Source organism: Mesoplodon bidens (genome assembly GCF_964165515.1).
Source record: "Mesoplodon bidens genome assembly, chromosome: 18".
Classification (NCBI taxonomy): domain Eukaryota; kingdom Metazoa; phylum Chordata; class Mammalia; order Artiodactyla; family Ziphiidae; genus Mesoplodon; species Mesoplodon bidens.
This window is the reverse complement of record NC_138175.1, coordinates 37426518-37450575: the sequence shown is the minus strand read 5'-3', so window position 1 is coordinate 37450575 and position 24058 is coordinate 37426518. Positions and strand designations below refer to the sequence as shown.

Sequence of the window (24058 nt, the reverse complement as noted above, 5' to 3'; positions counted from 1 at the left end):
AAACATATCCTGGTTACTATTCTATATCATTCATTTTAGCCCAGTTATATTATTTTAGTTACATCTGCAATCTACAATGAGTAGAAATGAAGTGAATCTCTCATGCAGAATTAGTCCATTTATATAAACCTCCTCAGAAATATTTTCATGGATGGGTTAATAATAATTACAAATCATTAACATTTTAGAGAACAAAAGAGTTTAACAATTTGAGTTAATGATAAGCATGTAAAAATGTACTGTTTGGAGCTCTCAAATGTGCTTATCAAATGGACATTCTTAAACTGGGACTTTTGTTTTATAAAAATTCACAAAATCCTTTATTTTGATCACACACTTTTTTTGGAGGGGAGGTTTTCTTTTTCTTCTTGGGTAATAAAGCTACATTTAGAATATGGAGCTAAGTCTACTGCAGCCTTCAATTAGTCTGACCTTTAGTGATTAGTGTAAAGATATCACCTGAAGGAGGCTTGTCACCTGTTTAATTATCAGATTTGTATTAAAGAGAAATCATTAGTGTTTATAGAGAAAACACCTAAAACATGTCAGAGAAGAATTTTACATATAAGTTTAGACCACTGCCAAATTAAATATAATGTGAGTCAAGAATGTGAACAAGTAGCCATATTTAAAAGTCTTTAAAAATAAACTGGTGGAATTAATTCTGATAGTTTATTTAACTTAATATATCTGTGCAAAAAGTTAATGCAGCAGGACCAAGGCTGCTACCTTTAGAAGGGTCTGTGTGCAAGGTTGGCCCTTAGCTGGCATCTGGGAACTTGGCTTTCCTCCATTCCCTGACTGATAAGGTGGTTCACAGTGCCTAGAGTTTTGTTAACAATGTCATCTATGCGAATTACTTGCTTTCCTTCTGTGAATCTAGAATTTCGGTATACACAAGGCAGACAGTGCCGATGTGAACAGCCCCCAATATAAAACCTTGGGTGCTGAATCTCTAAATGGGCTTTTCTGGGCAGAAACATTGTACATATTACTGCATTTTCTGGTTGCTGGAGAAATGAACATACTCAGTGTGCCCCACTTGGGAAGGAGAGAGCATAATGAAGCCTGTGAAAGGACTTCTCCAGATTCAGACAATCTTTTTCCCTTACTGATCCTTTCACTATAATAATCTTAGCTGTTAGGACGAATGTATGTTGGTCCTAGCAAATCACCTATCATGTGGGTGGTGTTGGGGAGCCCTGAAACAATATCCAAAATGTTATCATTTTAACATGTAATCAATATAAAACATTATTAATGAGATATTTTACATTCTTTATTTCATACTAAGTCTGAAATCTGGGATCTATTTCTGTAATTAGAGCACATTTCAGTGTAGACTGGCTGCATTGTAAGTGCTCACCAGCTACATGTGGCTGATGGACCCTGTACTGGACAGCATGGGTAGTACAGATGTTGGGAGTAAATGTACAGAGGAAAAAGTAAGAAGGCTAAAAGGCTTTCTTGCTAACTGCATCTTTGCATCAAGTGCTGATTTGAATTATTTGAAACAGTAAAACAGCCTTTGTAGGGTTGTTTTTCATTTTTCAAGTTTGAAAAGTTTTTGAAATAAAACAATTTTTAGAAACAAACTGAGGTTATATCTATAGATCCATAAAAAGCAACAGCAGATTCTACTTGTGGCAAATACCACTGCTGAACTCTTGACATTTCCCAATACTTGAGGAATTCACTACACCCAAAATAACTCAACACTTTCTTTTATCCATTCAGTTTTTATTTTCCAAGTCAGTCAGGCCCCAAAAAGTGACTGTCACTTTGCATCCTTGTGGAGTCTGTCTCCACAACTCTTCTTTCTCCTCACTGTCACTTCTTTGGTTCAGACCTTCCTGGTTTCCCACCTCAATTATGGAAGTAACCTCCTAAGTAGCCTCCATGCCCCAATAAAAGTACAGCTCTGATTATATCTTTTTGTAGTATAACATGCTTCAAAACTCCTCAGTGCCTGTCTAAATGAAGCCTTTAGTTTAAAGGTCTTCAAGTTCTAGCTTTAATCTACCTTTCCTAGTTCATTTCTCTCTGTTCTCCTTTCCACTACTTCTTGTGGGCCAAATTAGCTCTGATTCTATACCTTTTTCATTCTAGTACCTCTGTTCTACCTTCTAAAATCTACCTACCCTCAAGGATAAACCCAAAGGACCTTCCTTCAAGGACTACTTGCTTCATAAACAATGCTGCCCACTAGAAGTAACTTTGATATTTAATAAGAAAGCACTTTGTTTTCTGTCTTAAATGGTCTTTGTCATAGTCAATCCTGTATTTACTTCATTTGCATATATGTCACCTCACTTAAGTGACTGTAAGATCCTTTAGGACAGGGCCTGTATCATCCATTTTTGTATCTTCATAGCAAACACTTCATATTGTAAAAGTTAAATAAATGAATGGAAGGCAGGTAGGAAGACTGGTTGGCTAAAATTAACTTCATAACTCAACTGATCATCTGGCAATTCAAAAAGATCTTTAAAATTAAAAATAGAAGAGTTCAGCTACAATAAAGACTGTATATGGTCACATACAACCATGATTTTAATATAGAATCCAAGGAATAATAATATAATACTTTGAAATTGTAAGTAAAGGGTAAAATTAGTAATTCCCAAATTTCTCAAGAAAAATACCTGATAATATCTTACTGTTACACTGAAATATTTACTAACTTCGGATTTGCAAAAATCATATAGCTTACTATTATACCATACTCATCAGTCAGGACATAAAAGCTAAAACATTTGTCTCCTGAGGACAGTAGATAATATATACCACTTATTTTTTAAAATATACGTGATGGGAACATACACATGCAAGTGTATCCAGGAAGTCTGGGTGAGTCTTTAAATGGTAGTTTTCTTCATATAGGAGATGACTGTGAGGAAAGGAACCCATTAAACAGGTTAATCAGCCCTACTCAAATGCAGATTAAAGTTAAGGGCCATTCAAAACCAAGTCAAAAACATGATGGTGTAAAAGCAGTTTTTTGTCAAGCTAATGAAATATGATCTGCACTTACAATAAGCAAAATCAACAAAATATTATTAGGAAATACTGACAAGTCACTTGTACTTTTATAGGAGATACAAAAGCAGCAAACCATTTTGCTTTGTGAGGATCTGTTCACTTGAGTTACCAAGAGTTTAAGGGAAGAATTCTAAAATCTGTTCTCAAAGTTTCTCCACTTATAAGCTGGATCAGTGTGTCTACACATGAGCTACAACAGCCTTTAATATGAAAAAGTTCCCACATGCTCATAAAACAGTTAAAGATACCTTTAAAGACTTAGGCAATCAGAAAAAGACAAAATCCCCACTGTAACCACAAGGAAGATGTCTAAAGGATATGCACAGAAGGAAATCTAAATGTGTCACTACAAAAATCAACCAAGAACAAAAGAAGGCTGTGATGAAGGAAATAAGGGATAACAAAGCTGTTAAGACATATAGAAATCAAACAGCAAAATCGCAGAAGTCCTTCCTTATTAGTAATTACTTTAATTGTAAATGGATTAAACTCTCTATTCAAAAGGCAGAGATTAAAAGAAAAGATTATAAAAACCAAGATCCAGGGCTTCCCTGGTGGCACAGTGGTTGGGAGTCCGCCTGCTGATGCAGGGGACACGGGTTCGTGCCCCGGTCCAGGAGGATCCCACATGCCGCAGAGCAGCTGGGCCAGTGTGCCGTGGCTGCTGGGCCTGCGCGTCCAGAGCCTGTGCTCTGCAGTGAGAGGCCCGTGTACCACAAAAAACCCCACAAAAAACCAAGATCCAACTATATGATATTCTATAAGAGATTCACTTTAGATCCAGAGACATAATTAAGTTGAAAGTAAAAGGATGGAGAAAGATATTCCATACATATAGTTATGAAAAGAGAGCTGGGCTGGTGATACAAATACAGGCGCATGTTGGAGATATTGCTTGTTTGGCTACAGGCTACTACAATGAAGTGGGTATTCAAGTACTCACATGAATTTTTTGGTTTCCCAGTGCATATAAAAGTTACATTTACATTTTACTGTAGTCTGTTAAGTGTGCAAGTAGCATTATATCTAAAAAACACAATGTACATACCTTAATTAAAAACACTTTATTGCTAAAAAATGCTAACCACCATCTGAGCAAGTCTTTTTGCAATAGTAACATCAAAGATCACTGATGACCATAACAAATGTAATAATAATGAAAATGTTTGAAATATTGTGAGAATTATCAAAACATGACAGAGAGAAACAAAGTGAGCAAATGTTAGAAAAATGGTGCCAATAGAATTGTTCAACACAGGGTTGCCACAAACCTTCGATTTGTGAAAAATGCAGTATCTATAAAGCGCAATAAAGTGCGGTGCAATAAAACAAGGTATGCCTATTATCAGACAAAAACAGACTTTAAGTCAAAACTGTTACAAGTGACAAAAGACACTGTACATTGATAAAAGGGTCAATTCACCAAGAAGATATAATAATTATAAATGTATATGGACCAGAAATCAGAGTCCCAAAATATAAGAAGCAAACATTGTTAGAATTTAAGGGAAAATTAGACAGTTCTATGATAACAGTTGGAGACATCAATACTCCACTTTCAATAATGAATAAAACCACATAGAAGATCAATAAGATGGAATTCCCTGGCGGTCCAGTGGTTAGGACTCTGCACTCTCACTGCCAAGGGCCTGGGTTCAATCCCTGGTTGGGGAACTAAGATCCCACAAGCCGAGCAGGATGGCAAAAAAGAAAAAGACCAGTAAGGAAATAAAGGACTTGAACAATACTATAAACCAATTGGACCTAACAGACATGTATAGAAAACCCCACCCAACAACAACAGAATATATTTTTCTCAAGTGCGCATCAAACATTCTCCAGGACAGACCATATGTTAGGCCAAAAAAAAAAATCTTAATTGTAAAAGGTGGACATAATACAAAATGTCTTTTCCAATAACAATGAAATGAAACTAGAAATCAATAACAAGGAAAACTGGAAAATAAGTGGAAAATAAACTACACACTCTTAACCAACCAATACGTCAAAGAATATATCACAAGGGAAATTAGAAAACACCTTGAGACAAATGAAAATGAAAACACAACATACCAAAACTTACAGGAAGCAGTGAAAGCAGTGCTAAGAAGGAAATTTATAGCTATAAATGCCTACATTAAAAAAACGAGGCAAAAAAGGGAGAAAGACCTCAAATCAATAACTTAAAGAAGTAGAAAAAGAAGAGCAAACTAAATTAAAAGTTCCATGCCTTTGTCAGAAGCATTAAAATAATAAAGATTAGAGCAGAGATAAATAAAACAGAGGAAAAAGACACTAGAGAAAATAAAAATCACCAAACTTGGTTCTTTGAAAAGATCAACAAAATAGGCAGACTTTTAGATACAATGACTCAAATTACTAAAATCAGATATGTAAGTTGGGACATTAGTGTACATTTTACACATATACAAAGGATTAGAAAAGAATACTAAGAACAATTTGTATACCAAAAAAAAAGGCTAACCTAGATGAAACAAATTCCTAGAAACACACAAACTACCGAAACTGAACAAAAAGAAAAAAATCTCAATAGATCTCTAACTAGCAAGAACACTGAATCAGTAATCAAAAACCTTTCAACAAAGAAAAGCCCTGGACCAGATGGCTTCTCTGGTGAATTCTACCAAACACATAAGAAAAATTAACACCAATCCTCAAACTCTTCCAAAAAGTTGAAGAGGAGAGATCACTTCTTACTCATTTATTGGCCAGCATTACTCTGATATCAAAGCCAGACAAAGATACTAGAAGAAAATAAAAACTATAGACCAATATCCCTTATGAATATCAATGCAAAAATACCCAACAAAATACTGGCGCTGAATTCAGCAACATTTTAATATGATAACCAAGTGGGACATAAGGATGGCTCAACATACAAAAATCAATCAATGTAATACACCACAATAACAGAATGAAGGGGAAAAATCCACATGATCATCTCAAGTGAATCAGAAAAAGCATTTGACAAAACTGAACACCATTTCATGATAAAAACACTCAATAAAGTAGGGATAGAAGAACACTTCTTCAACATGATAAAGGCTATATATGAAAACCCCACAGCTAGTATCATACTCAATGGTGAAAGGTTGAAAGCTTTCTCCCTAAGATTAGGAACAAGACAAAAATGTCCACTTTCACTTCTATTCAATATAGTGTACTAGAAGTGCTAGCCAGAACAATTAGGCAAGAAAAGGAAATAAAAAGCATCCAAATTGGAAGGGATATGATAAAGTTATCTCCATTTGCAGATGATATGATCTTACAAGTAGAAAACCCTAAAAGACCACACACACACATACACATACACAGATTCAGAGCACATAAACTAATTTAGCAAAGTTGTAGGATACAAAATCAACAAAAATTAGTTATATCTCTACACACTAACAAGGAACAAATGGAACATTTACAACACATTGAAAAGAAAAAAATTCTTAGGAATAAATATAACCAGGGAGATATAAGATGTACAATGAAAAGTACAAAATGTTGCTAAAAGAAATTAAAGAAGACAAATAAATGGGAAGACATCCTGGGTTCATGGATTGAAGACTTAATATTGTTAAGACAACAGTACTACTCAAAGCAATCCACAGATTCAGTTTGATTCCCATCAAAATTCCAAAAGTATTTTTTGCAGAATAGAAAAACTTATTCTAAGATTCATGGAATCTCAAGGGACCCTGAATAGTCAAAACAATCTTGAATAAGAAGAACAAATTTGGAAGACTCTTCCTAATTTCAAAACTTACTACAAAGCTAAAGTAATCAAAACAGGTGGTATTGGCATTAGAAGAGACAAATAGACCAATGGAATAGAGTAAAGAGCCCCTCAAATAAACCCTCACATACATACGGTCAATTAATTTTTGACAAGGATAACAAGACTATTAAAAGGGGAAAGAACAGTCTTTTCAAGAAATGGTCCTGGGAAAACTGTATATTCACATGCAAAAGAATGAAGCTGGGCCCTTATCTTATACCATATTAAAAAATTAACATGAAATGGATCAAAGTCCTAAACGTAAGAGTGAAAACTATAAAGCTTTTAAAAGAAAACATAGAGAAAAGGAGTGACATCAGCAAGATGATGGTGCAAGTGCTCCCTTTGTCTCTCCCCTTCAGTCTACAACCAGTAAAATATCCATAACTCAACTCTGCCCAATAGACCAGGATGCTGGAGAATTGCAGACATCTGTATATCTAAAGGTGGGTGGACTGGAACACAAATAGGAGGCAGCACTCAGGGAACAGCAGAGTCACTGCCTGTGATCTCTGCCACTTTGTTTCTATGGCTGAGCCTGAAACCCCAAAGAACCTGGTAGTGGCAGGGGAGGCGGCCATACAACACCAGCCTCCTGGCTGCAGTGGCACCTGCAGCCACAGGGAAGCAACGTTACTGGGACCTGCAACCCCAGCTCCCCTCTTCCCCTCCCCCTACTCCCATGGTAGCAGAGCCTGCAACTCAGTAGACCCTGGATGTGGTGGAGGTACCCGCAGTCCCAGTGCCCCAGGTGGCGATGTCAACATCAGCAAGGCACCAACAACCCTGGAGGCACAAGCAATGACAATAAAGAAGAAGACAACGAACAAAGTGCCGATCCTCAAATGTTGTATAACCAGAGGCAGCTCCAGTAAGAGAAACCAAAAACTTGTGCTATAGTGCCACCTACTGGAAAACTAAAGACAGGCCTCAAATTACTAACCTGTTGAATCCTTAGAATCAAGTGGTGGTGGTGGCGGGGAGCGGGGTCCAGTGGGTAAGGCTCCGCACTCCCAATGCAGGAAGCCCGGGTTTGATCCCTGGTCAGGGAGCTGGATCCTGCATGCACGCTGCAACTAGGAGTCCGCATGCCTCAACTAAGAAGCCCGCAAAAAAGCCTGCATGCTGCAACTAAAAGATCCCCCATGCAGCAACGAGGGTCCTGCCTGCTGCAACTTAAGACTCGGTGCAGCCAAAATAAATAAATATTAAAAAAAAAAAAGAATCAAGAGGGCGGAAGAGTAAGATGCTGAGATCACCTTCCTCCCCACAGATACACCAGAAATACAGCTACACGTGGAACAACTCCTACAGAACACCTACTGAACGCTGGCAGAAGACCTCAGACCTCCCAAAAGGCAAGAAACTCCCCACGTACCTGGGTAGGGCAAAGCGGAGAGATTCCCGCACAGAGGATCAGTGCCAACTGGCACTCACCAGCCCAAGAGGCTTGTCTGCTCGCCCGCCGGGGCGGGCGGCGCTGGAAGCTGAGGCTCGGGCTTCAGTCAGAGCGCAGGGAGAGGACTGGGGCTGGCGGCGAGAACTAAGCCTGAAGCGGGCTAATGCGCCACAGCTAGCCGGGAGGGAGTCTGGGAAAACTCTGGAGCTGCCGAAGAGGCAAGAGACTTTTTCTTCCCTCTTGGTTTCCTGGTGCGCGAGGAGAGGGGATTAAGAGCGCTGCTTAAAGGAGCTCCAGAGACGGGCGCAAGCTGCGGCTGAAAGTGCGGAGCCCAGAGACGGGTGTGGGACGCTGGGGCTGCTGCTGCCGCTGCCAAGAGGCCTGTGTGCGAGCGCAGGTCACTGTCCATGCTGCCCTTCTGGGAGCCTGTCCAGCTCGTCACTGCTGGGGTCCCGGGATCCAGGGACGGCTTCCCTGGGAGAACGCACGGCGCGCCTCGGGCTGGTGCAATGTCACGCCGGCCTCTGCCGCTGCAGGCTCGCCCCGCACTCCGTGCCCCTCCCTCCCACCCCCCCCCGGCCTGAGTGAGCCAGAGTACCCAAAGTGGCTGCTCCTTTAACCCTGTCCTGAGTGAAGAACAGATGCCCTCCGGCGACCTACATGCAGAGGCGGGGCCAAATCCAAAGCTGAGACCCGGGAGCTGTGAGAACAAAGAAGAGAAAGGGAAATCTCTCCCAGCAGCCTCAGAAGCAGCGGATTAAAGCTTCACAATCAACTTGATGTACCCTGCATCTGTGGAATACATGAATAGACAACAAATCATCCCAAATTGAGGAGCCAGGAGTCAGTGCTGTGCCTCTGAGGTGGGAGAGCCAACTTCAGGACACTGGTCCACAAGAGACCTCCCAGCTCCACATAATATCAAATGGCGAAAATCTTCCAGAGATCTCCATCTCAACACCAACACCCAGCTTCACTCAACGACCAGCAAGATACAGTGCTGGACACCCTATGCCAAACAACTAGCAAGACAGGAACACAACGCCACCCATTAGCAGAGGCTGCCTAAAATCATAAAAAGTCCGCAGACACCCCAAAACACACCACCAGACGTGGACCTGCCCACCAGAAAGACAAGATCCAGCCTCATCCACCAGAACACAGGCACTAGTCCCCTCCACCAGGAAGCCTACACAACCCACTAAACCAACCTTAGCCACTGGGGACAGACACCAAAAATAACGGGAACTACGAACCTGCAGCCTGCAAAAAGGAGACCCCAAACACAGTAACATAAGCAAAATGAGAAGACAGAAAAACACACAGCAGGAGAAGGAGCAAGATAAAAACCCAAAAGACCTAACAAATGAAGACGTAATAGGCAGTCTACCTGAAAAAGAATTCAGAATAATGATAGTAAAGATGATCCAAGATTCTATTTCCCAGATCCAAAATCTTGGAAATAGAATAGACAAAATGCAAGAAATAGTTAACAAGGACCTAGAAGAACTAAAGATGAATCAAGCATCGATTAAAAAACACAATAAATGAAATGAAAAATACTCTAGATGGGATCAATAGCAGAATAACTGAGGCAGAAGAACGGATAAGTGAGGTGGAAGATAAAATAGTGGAAATAACTGATGCAGAGCAAAATAAAGAAAAAAGAATGAAAAGAACAGAGGACAGTCTCAGAGACGTCTGGGACAACATTAAATGCACCAACATTCGAATTATAGGGGTTCCAGAAGAAGAAGAGAAAAAGAAAGGGACTGAGAAAATATTTGAAGAGATTATAGTTGAAAACTTCCCTAATATGGGAAAGGAAATAGTTAATCAAGTCCAGGAGGCACAGAGAGTCCCATACAGAATAAATCCAAGGAGAAATACACCAAGACACATATTAATCAAACTGTCAAAAATTAAACACAAAGAAATCATATGAAAAGCAGCAAGGCAAAAACAACAAATAACACACAAGGGAATCCCCATCAGGATAACAGCTGATCTCTCAGCAGAAACTCTACAAGCCAGAAGGGAGTGGCAGGACATAATTAAAGTGATGAAGGAGAAAAACCTGCAACCAAGATTACTCTACCCAGCAAGGATCTCACTCAGATTTGATGGAGAAATTAAAACCTTTACAGACAAGCAAAAGCTGAGAGAGTTCAGCACCACCAAACCAGCTTTACAACAAATGCTAAAGGAACTTCTCTAGGCAAGAAACACAACAGAAGGAAAAGACCTACAATAACGAACCCAAAACAATTAAGAAAATGGGAATAGGAACATACGTATCGATAACTACCTTAAATGTAAATGGACTAAATGCTCCCACCAAAAGACACAGATTGGCTGAATGGATACAAAAACAAGACCCATATATATGCTGTCTACAAGGGACCCACTTCAGACCTAGAGATACATACAGACTGAAAGTAAGGGGATGAAAAAAGATATTCCATGCAAATGGAAATCAAAAGAAAGCTGGAGTAGCAATTCTCATATCAGACAAAATAGACTTTAAAATAAAGACTATTAGAAGAGACAAAGAAGGACACTACATAATGATCAAGGGATTGATCCAAGAAGAAGATATAACAATTGTAAATATTTATTCACCCAACATAGGAGCACCTCAATACATAAGGCAAACACTAACAGCCATAAAAGGAGAAATCGACAGTAACACAATCATAGTAGGGGACTTTAACACCCCACTTTCACCAATGGACAGATCATCCAAAATGAAAATAAATAAGGAAACACAAGCTTTAAATGATACATTAAACAAGATGGACTTAATTGATATTTATAGGACATTCCATCCAAAAACAACAGAATACACATTTTTCTCAAGTGCTCATGGAACATTCTCCAGGATAGATCATATCTTGGGTCACAAATCAAGCCTTGGTAAATTTAAGAAAATTGAAATTATATCAAGTATCTTTTCTGACCACACTGCTATGAGAATAGATATCAATTACAGGAAAAGAGCTGTAAAAAATACAAACACATGGAGGCTAAACAATACACTACTTAATAACGAAGTGATCGCTGAAGAAATCAAAAAGGAAATTAAAAAATACCTAGAAACAAATGACAATGGAGACACGATGACCCAAAACCTATGGGATGCAGCAAAAGCAGTTCTAAGAGGGAAGTTTATAGCAATACAATCCCACCTTAAGAAACAGGAAACATCTCGAATAAACAACCTAACCTTGCACCTAAAGCAATTAGAGAAAGAAGAACAAAAAAACACCCAAAGTTAGCAGAAGGAAAGAAATCATAAAAATCAGATCAGAAATAAATGAAAAAGAAATGAAGGAAATGATAGCAAAGATCAATAAAACTAAAAGCTGGTTCTTTGAGAAGATAAACAAAATTGATAAACCATTAGCCAGACTCATCAAGAAAAAAAGGGAGAAGACTCAAATCAATAGAATTAGAAATGAAAAAGGAGAAGTAACAACTGACACTGCAGAAATACAAAAGATCATGAGAGATTACTACAAGCAACTCTATGCCAATAAAATGGACAACCTGGAAGAAATGGACAAACTCTTAGAAATGCACAACCTGCCAAGACTGAATCAGGAAGAAATAGAACATATGAACAGACCGATCACAAGCCCTGAAATTGAAACTGTGATTAAAAATCTTCCAAGAAACAAAAGCCCAGGACCAGATGGCTTCACAGGCGAATTCTATCAAGCATTTAGAGAAGAGCTAACACCTATCCTTCTCAAACTCTTCCAAAATAGAGCAGAGGGAGGAACACTCCCAAACTCATTCTACGAGGCCACCATCACCTTGATACCAAAACCAGACAAGGATGTCACAAAGAAAGAAAACTACAGGCCAATATCACTGATGAACATAGATGAAAAAATCCTCAACAAAATACTAGCAAACAGAATCCCATAGCACATTAAAACGATCATACACCATGATCAAGTGGGGTTTATTCCAGGAATGCAAGGATTCTTCAATATATGCAAATCAATCAACATGATACACCATATTAACAAATTGAAGGAGAAAAACCATATGATCATCTCAATAGATGCAGAGAAAGCTTTCGACAAAATTCAACACCCATTTATGATAAAAACCCTGCAGAAAGTAGGCATAGAGGGAACTTTCCTCAACATAATAAAGGCCATATATGACAAACCCACAGCCAGCATTGTCCTCAATGGCGAAAAACTGAAACCATTTCCACTAAGATCAGGAACAAGACAAGGTTGCTCACTCTCACCACTCTTATTCAACATAGTTTTGGAAGTTTTAGCCACAGCAATCAGAGAAGAAAAGGAAATAAAAGGAATCCAAATCGGAAAAGAAGAAGTAAAGCTGTCACTGTTTGCAGATGACATGATACTATACATAGAGAATCCTAAAGATGCTACCAGAAAACTACTAGAGCTCATCAATGAATTTGGTAAAGTTGCACGATACAAAATTAATGCACAGAAATCTCTGGCATTCCTATATACTAATGATGAAAAATCTGAAAGTGAAATCAAGGAAACACTCCCATTTACCACTGCAACAAAAAGAATAAAATATCTAGGAATAAACCTACCTAAGGAGACAAAAGACCTGTATGCAGAAAATTATAAGACACTGATGAAAGAAATTAAAGATGATACAAATAGATGGAGAGATGTACCATGTTCTTGGATTGGAAGAATCAATATTGTGAAAATGACTCTACTACCCAAAGCAATCTACAGATTCAATGCAATCCCTATCAAACTACCACTGGCATTTTTCACAGAACTAGAACAAAAAATTTCACAATTTGTATGGAAACGCAAAAGACTCCGAATAGCCAAAGCAATCTTGAGAACGAAAAATGGAGCTGGAGGAATCAGGCTCCCTGACTTCAGACTATACTACAAAGCTACAGTAATCAAGACGGTGTGGTACTGGCACAAAAACAGAAAGATAGATCAATGGAACAGGATAGAAAGCCCAGAGATAAACCCACACACATATGGTCACCTTATCTTTGATAAAGGAGGCAGGAATGTACAGTGGAGAAAGGACAGTCTCTTCAATAAGTGGTTCTGGGAAAACTGGACAGGGACATGTAAAAGTATGAGACTAGATCACTCCCTAACACCATACACAAAAATAAGCTCAAAATGGATTAAAGACCTAAATGTAAGGCCAGACACTATCAAACTCTTAGAGGAAAACATAGGCAGAACACTCTATGACATAAATCACAGCAAGATCCTTTTTGACCCACCTCCTAGAGAAATGGAAATAAAGACAAAAATAAACACATGGGACCTAATGAAACTTCAAAGCTTTGGCACAGCAAAGGAAACCATAAACAAGACCAAAAGACAACCCTCAGAATGGGAGAAAATATTTGCAAATGAAGCAACTGACAAAGGATTAATCTCCAAAATTTATAAGCAGCTCATGCAGCTCAATAACAAAAAAACAAACAACCCAATCCAAAAATGGGCAGAAGCCCTAAATAGACATTTCTCCACAGAAGATATACAGACTGCCAGCAAACACATGAAAAGATGCTCAACGTCTTTACTCATTAGAGAAATGCAAATCAAAACTACAATGAGATATCATCTCACACCAGTCAGAATGGCCATCATCAAAAAATCTAGAAACAATAAATGCTGGAGAGGGTGTGGAAAAAAGGGAACACTCTTGCACTGCTGGTGGGAATGTGAATTGGTACAGCCACTATGGAGAATGGTATGGAGGTTCCTTAAAAAACTACAAATAGAACTACCATATGACCCAGCAATCCCACTACTGGGCATATACCCTGAGAAAACCATAAGTCAAAAAGAGTCATGTACCAAAATGTTCATAGCAGCCCTATTTACAATAGCCCGGAGATGGAAACAACCTAAGTGTCCATCATCGGATGAATGGATAAAGAAGATGTGGCACATATATACAATGGAATATTACTCAGCCATAAAAAGAAACGAAATTGAGCTATTTGTAATGAGGTGGATGGACCTAGAGTCTGTCATACAGAGTGAAGTAAGTCAGAAAGAGAAAGACAAATACTGTATGCTGACACATATATATGGAATTTAAGAAAAAAAAATGTCATGAAGAACATAGGGGTAAGACAGGAATAAAGACACAGACCTACTAGAGAATGGACTTGAGGATATGGGAGGGGGAAGGGTAAGCTGTGACAAAGCGAAAGAGCGGCATGGACATATATACACTACCAAACGTAAGGTAGATAGCTAGTGGGAAGCAGCCGCATAGCACAGGGAGATCAGCTGGGTGCTTTGTGACCGCCTGGAGGGGTGCGATAGGGAGGGTGGGAGGGAGACGCAAAAGGGAGGGGATATGGGAACATATGTATATGTGTAACTGATTAAATTTGTTATAAAAATAAAATAAAATAAAAAATAAAATAAAAGAAACCCCCAGAGAGCTCCCTCTGTGAGGACACAGGGAGGACATGGAAGAATTTGGCCCTCTATGAACCAGGAAGAGGGCCATCTCCAGACAACAGTTCTGCTGGTGCCTTGATCTTGGACTTCCCAGCCTCCAGAACTGTGAGAAATAAATGTCTATTGTTTAAGCTAAAAAAAAAAAAAAAAGAATCAATTTGGTAACAAACTCACAACATAAAGAGAAATAATTGAATAATTGGGACATCTAAAACACAAAAGGGGAGAAGGAAAAGGTCAGGACTCATATAGGCAAATAAAAACAAGATGTTATCAACAGAAAAAAAGAGTATTTTAACTATGAGATATTTTATACAAACCTATGGGAACAACAAAACATAAAAACAGAGGAAACTGAGAAAACATACTAGAAAATCACCAAACTAAAATGGCAGACAGAAACACAAGGAAAAAAACCACAATGGAGATATAGACCAACCAGAAAACAAAAAATAAAATGGCAGTACTATGTCCTCATTTATCAATAATCACCCTAAATGTAAATGGACTGAATTCACCAATCAAAAGGCACAGAGTGGCTGGATGAATTAAAAAGCAAGACCCAACTATATGCTGCCTCCAGGAGACTCACTCAGCTTTAAAGACAAACGTAGGCTCAAAGTGAAGGGATAGAAGATGATACTCCAAGCAAATGACAGCCATGGAAATCAGGTGTAGCCATATTCATATCAGATAAAACAGACTTCAAGCCAAAAAAGGTAACAAGAGACAAAGATGGACATTATATAATGATAAAGGGGACAATTCATCAAGAAGATGTAAGTTATTCATATATATGCTAACATAGGAGCACCAAATTATATAAAGCAATTATTAACAGACCTAAAGGGAGAAATTGACAGCAACACCATAATAGGGGATTTTAACACCCCACATACATCAAAGGATAGGTCATCCAGACAAAAAGTCAACAAGGAAAAGTACACCTAAATGAAAAGTTAGACCAGAGGACTTGATAGATTTGTACAAAACATTCTATCCAAATGCATTCTCCTCAAGTGCACATGAAATATTCTCAAGGATAGACCATATGTTGGGACGCAAACAAATCTCAGCAAATTTAAGAATGAAATCATATCAAGTATCTTTTCTGAGCACAACACTATGAAATTAGATATCAACTACAAGAAGAAAGCTGGAAAAATCATAAATTTGTGAAGACTAAAGAAATGCTACTGAACAAGAATTAGATCAGCAAAAAACTCAAAGGAAAAATTTAAAAATACCTGAAAATAAATGAAAATGAAAATATGACATACCAAACCTATAGGGCTGCAGCAAAAGCAATACTAAGAGGGAAGGTTATAGTGATACAGGCCTACCCTGAGAAACATGAAAAATCTCAAATAAATCTAAACTTACATCTAAAGGAACTAGAAAAAGAAGAATGACTGAAGCCCAAAGTCAGTAGAAGGAAAGAACTAATGAAGACCAAAGCAGAAATAAGTGAAACAGAGACCAAAAAGACAATAGAAAAGATCAATGAAACTAACAGCTTGTCCTTTGAAAAGATAAAATTGACAAACTGTTTGTTAGACTATGAAAAAAAGAGAGAAGGCTCTGATAAAAGGAGAAATAACAAGGATACCACAGAAATATAAAGGATTATAAGAGAATATTATGAATAGTTCTATGACAACAAATTGGACAACCTAGAAGAAATGGACAAATTCTTAGAATATCCAACCTTCCAAGACTGAACCATAAAGAAATAGAAAATTTTAATAGACTCATCTCTAGTAAAGTGGTTGAAACAGTAAACAAAAATTCCCCCCAAAACAGAAGTCCAGGACCAGACGGCTTTACAATGTGAATTCTACCAACCATTCAATGATTTAATACCTATCTCTCAATCTCTTCTAACAAATTAAAGAAGAGGGAATACTTCCCACTCATTCTACTAGATCAGCATTACCCTGATATCAAAACCAGCAAGGACACCACAAAAAAATTATAGGTTCATCTCTGATGAACACAGATGCAAAAATACTCAATAAAATATTAGCAAACCATACATTAAAAGGATCATATACCATGATCAAGTGGGATTTACCCTAGGGATGCAAGGGTGGTTCAACATCCATAAATTAATCAATGTGATACACCTCATGAACAAAATGAAGGATAAAAACCATATGATTATCTCAACAGATGAAGAAGCATCTGACAAGATTTAATACCCACTTATGACAAAAAACTCTCAATAAAATAGGTATAGAAGGCATGTACCAAAAACATAATAAAGGCCATATATGACAAATGCACATCTAACATCATACTCAACAATGAAAACTTAAAGCTATTCCTCTAATATCAGGAACAAGGCGAGGATACTCAATCTCGCTACTCTTATTCAACATAGTATTGGAAGTCCTAGCCAGAGCAATTAGTCAAGAAAAATAAAAGGTATCCACATTGGAAAAGAAGAGGTAAAATTGTAACTATTTGTGGATGACATGATTTTATATACAGAATACTCTAAAAAATTCACCAGGGACTTCCCTGGTGGCAAAGTGGTTAAGAATCCACCTGCCAATGTAGCGGACATGGGTTCGAGCCCTGGTCTGGGAAGATCCTACATGCCGTGGAGCAACTATGCCTGTGCACCACAACTACTGAGCCTGCACTCTAGAGCCCACGAGCCACAACTACTGAGCCCACGTGCCACAACTGCTGAAACCCACATGCCCTAGAGCCCACACACTGCAACTACTGAGGCCCGTGCACTCTAGAGCCCATGAGTCACAACTACTGAGCCCGTGTGCCACAACTACTGAAGCCCGCAAGCCCTAGAGCCTGCACGCCACAACTAATGAAGCCCACATGCTCTAGGGCCCATATGCCACAACTACTGAGCCCACGTGCTGCAACTACTGAAGTCTGCGTGCCTAGAGTCCATGCTCCACAACAAGGGAAGCCACTGCAATAAGTCCACGCACCTCACCGAAGAGTAGCCGCCCCTCGCCGCAACTAGAGAAAGCCCACATACAGCAACGAAGACCCAATGCAGCCAAATAAATAAATAAAATAAATAAATAAAATTCAGGGACTTCCCTGGTGGCACAGGGGTTAAGACTCCACACTCCCAAGCATGGGGCCTGGGTTCAATCCCTGGTCAGGGAACTAGGTCCCACATGCATGCTGCAACTAAGGAGCTGGCAAGCCACAACTAAGACCCAGTGCAACCAAATAAAAAATTTTAAATATTTAAAAAAAAAACCTCACCAAAACCTTTTGGAAATAATAAATGAATATAGTAAAGTTGCAGGGTATAAATTCAACAATCTGGTGCATTTCTATACACTAATAACAAACTAACAGAAAGAGCAGTTAAGAAAAGAATCCCATTTATAATCACAACAAAAAGAATATAATACTTTAGCGTAAACTTAACTAAGGAGGTGTAAGACCTCTACACTGAAAACAATAAGACCTGTTAAAAGAAACTGAAGACACAAATTAATGGAAATATATTCTGTGCTCATGGACTGGAAGAACTAATATTGTTAAAATGTCCATACTACATAAAGCAAACTACAGATTCAATGCAATCCCTATCAAATGTCCCAAGGACATTTTCACAGAAACAGAGCAAAAAATTGTAAAATTTATATGGAAACATAGAAGACCCCGAATAGTCAAAGCTATGCTGAGAAAAAAGAACAAAGCTGGAGGTATCACACTCCCTGATTTCAAATTATATTACAAAGCTACAGTATTCAAAGTAACATGTTATTTGTAGAAAACAGACACAGAGATTAATGGAACAGAACTGAGAGCCCAGAAATAAACCCACACATATATGAACAAGTAATTTACAACAAAGAAGCAAAGAACACACAATGTAGAAAGAATAGTCTCTTCATAAATGGCACTGGGAAAACTGGGCAGCCACATGAAAAAGAATGAAACTAGACCACTACCTCACAACCCACACCCAAATCAACTCCAAATGGATTAAATACTTGAATGTAAGACCTGAAACCATAAAACTCCTTGACGAAAATAAGCAGTACACTCTTTGATCTTGGTCTTAGCAACGTTTTTCTGGACATGTCTCCTCAGGCAAGGGAAATAAAAGCAAAAATATAAAGTGAAACTAAATCCAACTAAAAAGCTTTTGTACAGGAGAGAAAACCATCAACAACATGAAAATACAACCTACTGAATAGAAGATATTTGCAAATCATATATCCAAGAAGGGGTTAATATCCAAAATAATAGAAATAACTCATACAACTCAACAAGAAAAAACAAACAACTGGATTAAAAAAATGGGCAGAGGTATTGAACAGACATTTTCCCAAAGAAGATATACAAATGGCCAACAGGCGTATGCAAAAATGCTCAACATTACTAATTATTAGGGAAATGTAAATCAAAACAATGAGATATCACTCACACCAATCAGAATGGCTATTATCAAAGAGACAAGAGATAATAAATGGTAGAGAGGATGTGAAGAAAAGGGAACCCTCATACAGTGTTGGAAGAAATGTAAATTGTTGTAGCCATTATGGAAAAAAGTATGGAGATTTGTCAAAAAATTAAGAACCAGAACTACCATATGATCCAGCTATTCCACTTCTGGGTATTTATCCAAAGAATACGACTAATTTGAAAAGATTTATGCACCTGTGTTCATCACATCATTATTTACAATAGCCAAGATATGGAAAGAACCAAAGCCCTACTGATGGATGAATGGATAAAGAATATGTGGTATATATATATATATATATATATATATATTCAATTGAATACTACTCAACCATAAGAAAAGATGAAATCTTACCATTTGCAACAACATGGATAGACCTTGAGAGTATTACGCTAAGTGAAATAAGTCAGATGAAGAAAGACAAATACCATACGATTTCACTCATATGTGGATTATAAACAAAGAGACAAACAAACAAAGAACAGATCAAACCAATCCAAACCAAAACCACAGATACAGAGAACAGAGTAGTAGTTATGGGGGGTGGGGAGGGCAAATGGGTAAAGGGGGTCAACTGTATGGTGACAGATGGAAACTAAACTTTGGTGGTGAGCATGCTGTAGGGTATACAGAAATCAAAATATAACACTGTACACATGAAACATGTTATAAATTAATAAAAAAACTTGTTACCAAATTTAAAAACATAGAGGAAAAGCTTCATAATGTTGTCTTTGGCAATGATTTCTGGATTATGACACCCAAAGCACAGACAAAAAAAGAAAAAATAGACAAATTGAACTATATCAAACTTTTGTATCTCAAAGTACACAATCAAGACAGTGAAAAGATAATGCACAGAATGTGAAAAAATACTTGCTAATCATGTATTTGATGAGAGATTAATATTCAGAATACATAAAGAACTTCTACAACTTAACAAAAAAACAAAAGCCAAGTCAAATGGCTATTATCAAAAAAACAAAAAATAAAGTTTTGGTGAGGATGGGGACCAACCCTGCTGCATTGCTGGAGGGAATGTAAAATGGCACAGCTGTGAAAACAGTTGGTGGTCCTTAAAAATTTAAATATAGAATATCCATATGATCTAGAATTTTTTTTTTTTTTTTTTTTTTTTTTTTGCAGTACGTGGGCCTCTCACTCTTGTGGCCTCTCCCATTGCGGAGCACAGGCTCCGGACACACAGGCTCAGCAGCCATGGCTCATGGGTCCAGCCGCTCCACTGCATGTGGGATCTTCCCAGACCGGGGCACGAAGCCGTGGTCCCCTGCATCGGCAGGCGGACTCTCAACGACTGCGCCACCAGGGAAGCCCCTGATCTAGCAATTCTACTTCTAGGCATAGTATATACTGCAAAGAACTGAAAGCAGAGACTCAAAGAGATAACTGTATACTAATGTTCATAGCAGCTTTATTCATAATAGCCTACAAGTAGAAACAACTCAATTGTTCATCAACAGATGAAAGGATAAACAAAAATGTGGTATTATACGCATATGGAATATTATTCAGCCTTAAAAAGGACTGAAATTCTTAGAAACGTTATGCTAAGTAAAATAAGTCAGATACAAAAGGACAAATATTCCATTTATATGAGGTAGCCAGAATAGGGAAATTCATGGAGATAGAAAGCAGAATAGAGGTTATACCTGGGGGTGGGGGAATAGGGGCATGGGAGTTATTATTAAATGGGTATGGAGTTTCAATTTGGGATGTTACATAAGTTCCAGAAATGGATAGTGGTGATGGTTGTACGATGTTGTGAATGTACTTAGCGCCACTGAATTGTACACTTAAAAATGGCTGAGGGTGCATTTTATCATAATTTAAAAAAATATACAACCATTCTGGAAGGGTATTTGGCAAACTATGAAAGATTTACATCCTTTTACATCAGTAATCCCACTTCTAGGAATCTATCCAGAGGATATACCTCCAAGAATATGAAAATACATATGCATAACATTATTCATTGCAACAGTATGCTTGTAATTGCAAAATACTGTAAATAACCCATATGCCCATAAACTGAATGACTGAATAAAGTATGTACACACAATGTACTACAGGGTTGGCCAAAAGGTTCATTTTTTTCTGTAAGATGGCTCTAGTAGCGCTTAGTTGTCTTTAACTTCATTTGAAACAGTTTTGTTAGACTGTGACAGCTGTCATATCAGTGTGCATTTAAAAAAAGACTTAACAAAATTGGTGAATTTTTGTGTAGCCATTTTTTTTTTTTTTTTTTTTTCTGTACGTGGGCCTCTCACTGTTGTGGCCTCTCTCGTTGCAGAGCACAGGCTCCAGATGCGCAGGCTCAGAGGCCATGGCTCACGGGCCCAGCCGCTCTGCGGCATGTGGGATCTTCCCGGACCGGGGCACGAACCCGTGTCCCCTGCATCAGCAGGCAGACTCTCAACCACTGCGCCACCAGGGAAGCCCTGTGTAGCCATTTTAATATTGAAGATGAAAGAAAAAAAGCAACATTTTCGGCATATTATGCTTTATTATTTCAAGAAAGGTAAAAACGCAACTGAAACGCAAAAAAAGATTTTTGCCAGTATATGGAGAAGGTGTTGTGACTAATCAAACGTGTCAAAAGTGGTTTGTGAAGTTTTGTGCTGGAGATTTCTCGCTGGACCATGCTCCACAGTCGGTAGACCAGTTGTAGTGATCAAATTGAGAGATTAATTGAGAACAATCAATGTTATACAACGCGGGAGATAGCCAACATACTCAAAATATCCAAATCAAGCACTGAAAATCATTTGCACCAGCCTGGTTATGTTAATTGATTTGACATTTGGGTTCTACATAAGCTGAGCGAAAAAAACCTTCTTGACTGTATTTCCACATGTGATTCTGTACTTGAATGTAATGAAAATATTCCGTTTTTAAAACAAATTGTAATGGGCGATGAAAAGTGGATACTGTACAATAATGTGGAACAGAAGAGATCGTGGGGCAAGCGAAATGAAACACTACCAACCACAGCAAAGGCTGGTCTTCATCCAAAGAATGTGATGTTGTGTATACGGTAGGATTGGAAGGGAGTCCTCTATTATGAGCTCCTTCCAGAAAACCAAACGATTAATTCCAACAAGTACTGCTCCCAATTAGACCAAATGAAAGCGGCACTCGACAAAAAGCATCCAGAATTAGTCAACAGAAAATGCATAATCTTCCATCAGGATAACGCAAGACCACGTGTTTCTTTGATGACCAGGCAAAAACTGTTACAGCCTGGCTGGGAAGTTCTGATTCATCCACCGCATTCATCAGACATTGCACCTTCAGATTTCCATTTATTTAGGTCTTTACAAAATTCTCTTAATAGAAAAACTTTCAATTCCCTGGAAGACTGTAAAAGGCACCAGGAACAGTTCTTTGCTCAAAAAGATAAAAAGTTTTGGGAAGATGGAATTATGAAGTTGCCTGAAAAATGGCAGAAGGTAGTGGAACAAAAGGATGAATATGTTGTTCAATAAAGTTCTTGGTGAAAATGAAAAATATGTCTTTTATTTTTACTTAAAAACCAAAGGCACTTTTTGGCCAACCCAATAACTATGGAGTTGTAAATAATAAAGATGATCTCTATGAACTGATATGGAGTGATTTCCAGGATATACTGTTAAGTGAAAGAAGCAAAGTGCCAAGAGTATAATATGCTTCTCATGTAAGAAAAAAGAAGCTATGAGAAAATACACGTGTATCAGCTCTTTTGTGTAAAAAGAAATGCATGATGGATACACCAGGGACTAATGTGATTAGTTACCAGCAGAGAGTTGGTAGGAATGGAGTGCAAAGAATTGGGGGGTGGGACTGGCACAGGAGAGGTGAGAAAGGAACAATATTTGAGTGTATCTTTTTGTAGAGCTCTCTTTGAATAATGGCAATATTCCAGGTACTCTGAAAATAAAAATAATTTAAAGTAACCATGATGAGGGCGGGGGGACACAAAACAAAATATAAACAGTCACAACAGTCACAAATGAACCTAAGAGTACTACAGATGAACCACATGCAAAGGAGAGAGGAAGATAACTAACCTAAGTAAATGGAACACCATATTTTGAGTGCATGGCTCAAGATAAAAAGAACTGCACACAAATAGTGTACTCTGTTAGGAAGTTTCTAACAGGGATATGGGTTAGCAATCCAAAAATTACTTTATGTGTATCCTAGGACTGAACAAATAAATATACCATGGATAATTAGAGCCAGATTTCTCACTAGAAGAGAAGGAAAGGGATTTTTGGAAACATGCTTGGTTCTAAGGCTTGGGCAAGGAAAACACAAGTTGAGCCTGGTTCAGCCTATGGAACAGAAAGTAAGGAAGTGATTAAAAAAAATAATGGGCTTATCCAAAGAGTACAGGAGGCAACCTAAAGGAGCTCCCAATGGCCAAAGCTGGGACTCTGAGCAATAAAGTAACTTTTATTATAGAGTAACGTATATATATATATTATATATAAAATAATAGAGTCAAATGAGCTCATACTGACACAAGTAACTGAATAACTCAATGAAGGAAAAAGAACAACTCTTCTTCACAGAATTATAATTAAGTGTAGAAGGAATGATGGAAACAGAAAACCACCATTAGGTAAATACTGCAGCAATAACTATTACAGGCAGAAGTCATTAACAGAGGCTAAAACTAGTGAGCAAAAGGATATTTGCATACTCTCAAAGAAACTTATTAGAAAGGAAAAATTATTGTTTATAGCAGAGAAATGTGGCAGACAATACCTTAAGGAAGTGACCCAAGTTAGTGTAAGGCAAACCACATTATGTACCCTACCTCACTGGTATGATGTACTGAGAAAGGTGGAATGTGATTTCTATGGTATTCTCGACAGAAATGCATAACCTCAATT

The 24058-nt window shown here is 38.1% G+C and overlaps 1 protein-coding gene across 2 annotated transcripts in view; it reads right to left on the bottom strand.

Annotated features, from left to right (window-relative positions):
• The window catches only part of NETO2 (neuropilin and tolloid like 2), a gene marked incomplete at both ends in the record, with an annotated part of 80170 nt that overhangs the window by 4376 nt on the left and 51736 nt on the right, over positions 1-24058 (bottom strand). The window lies entirely within an intron of this gene.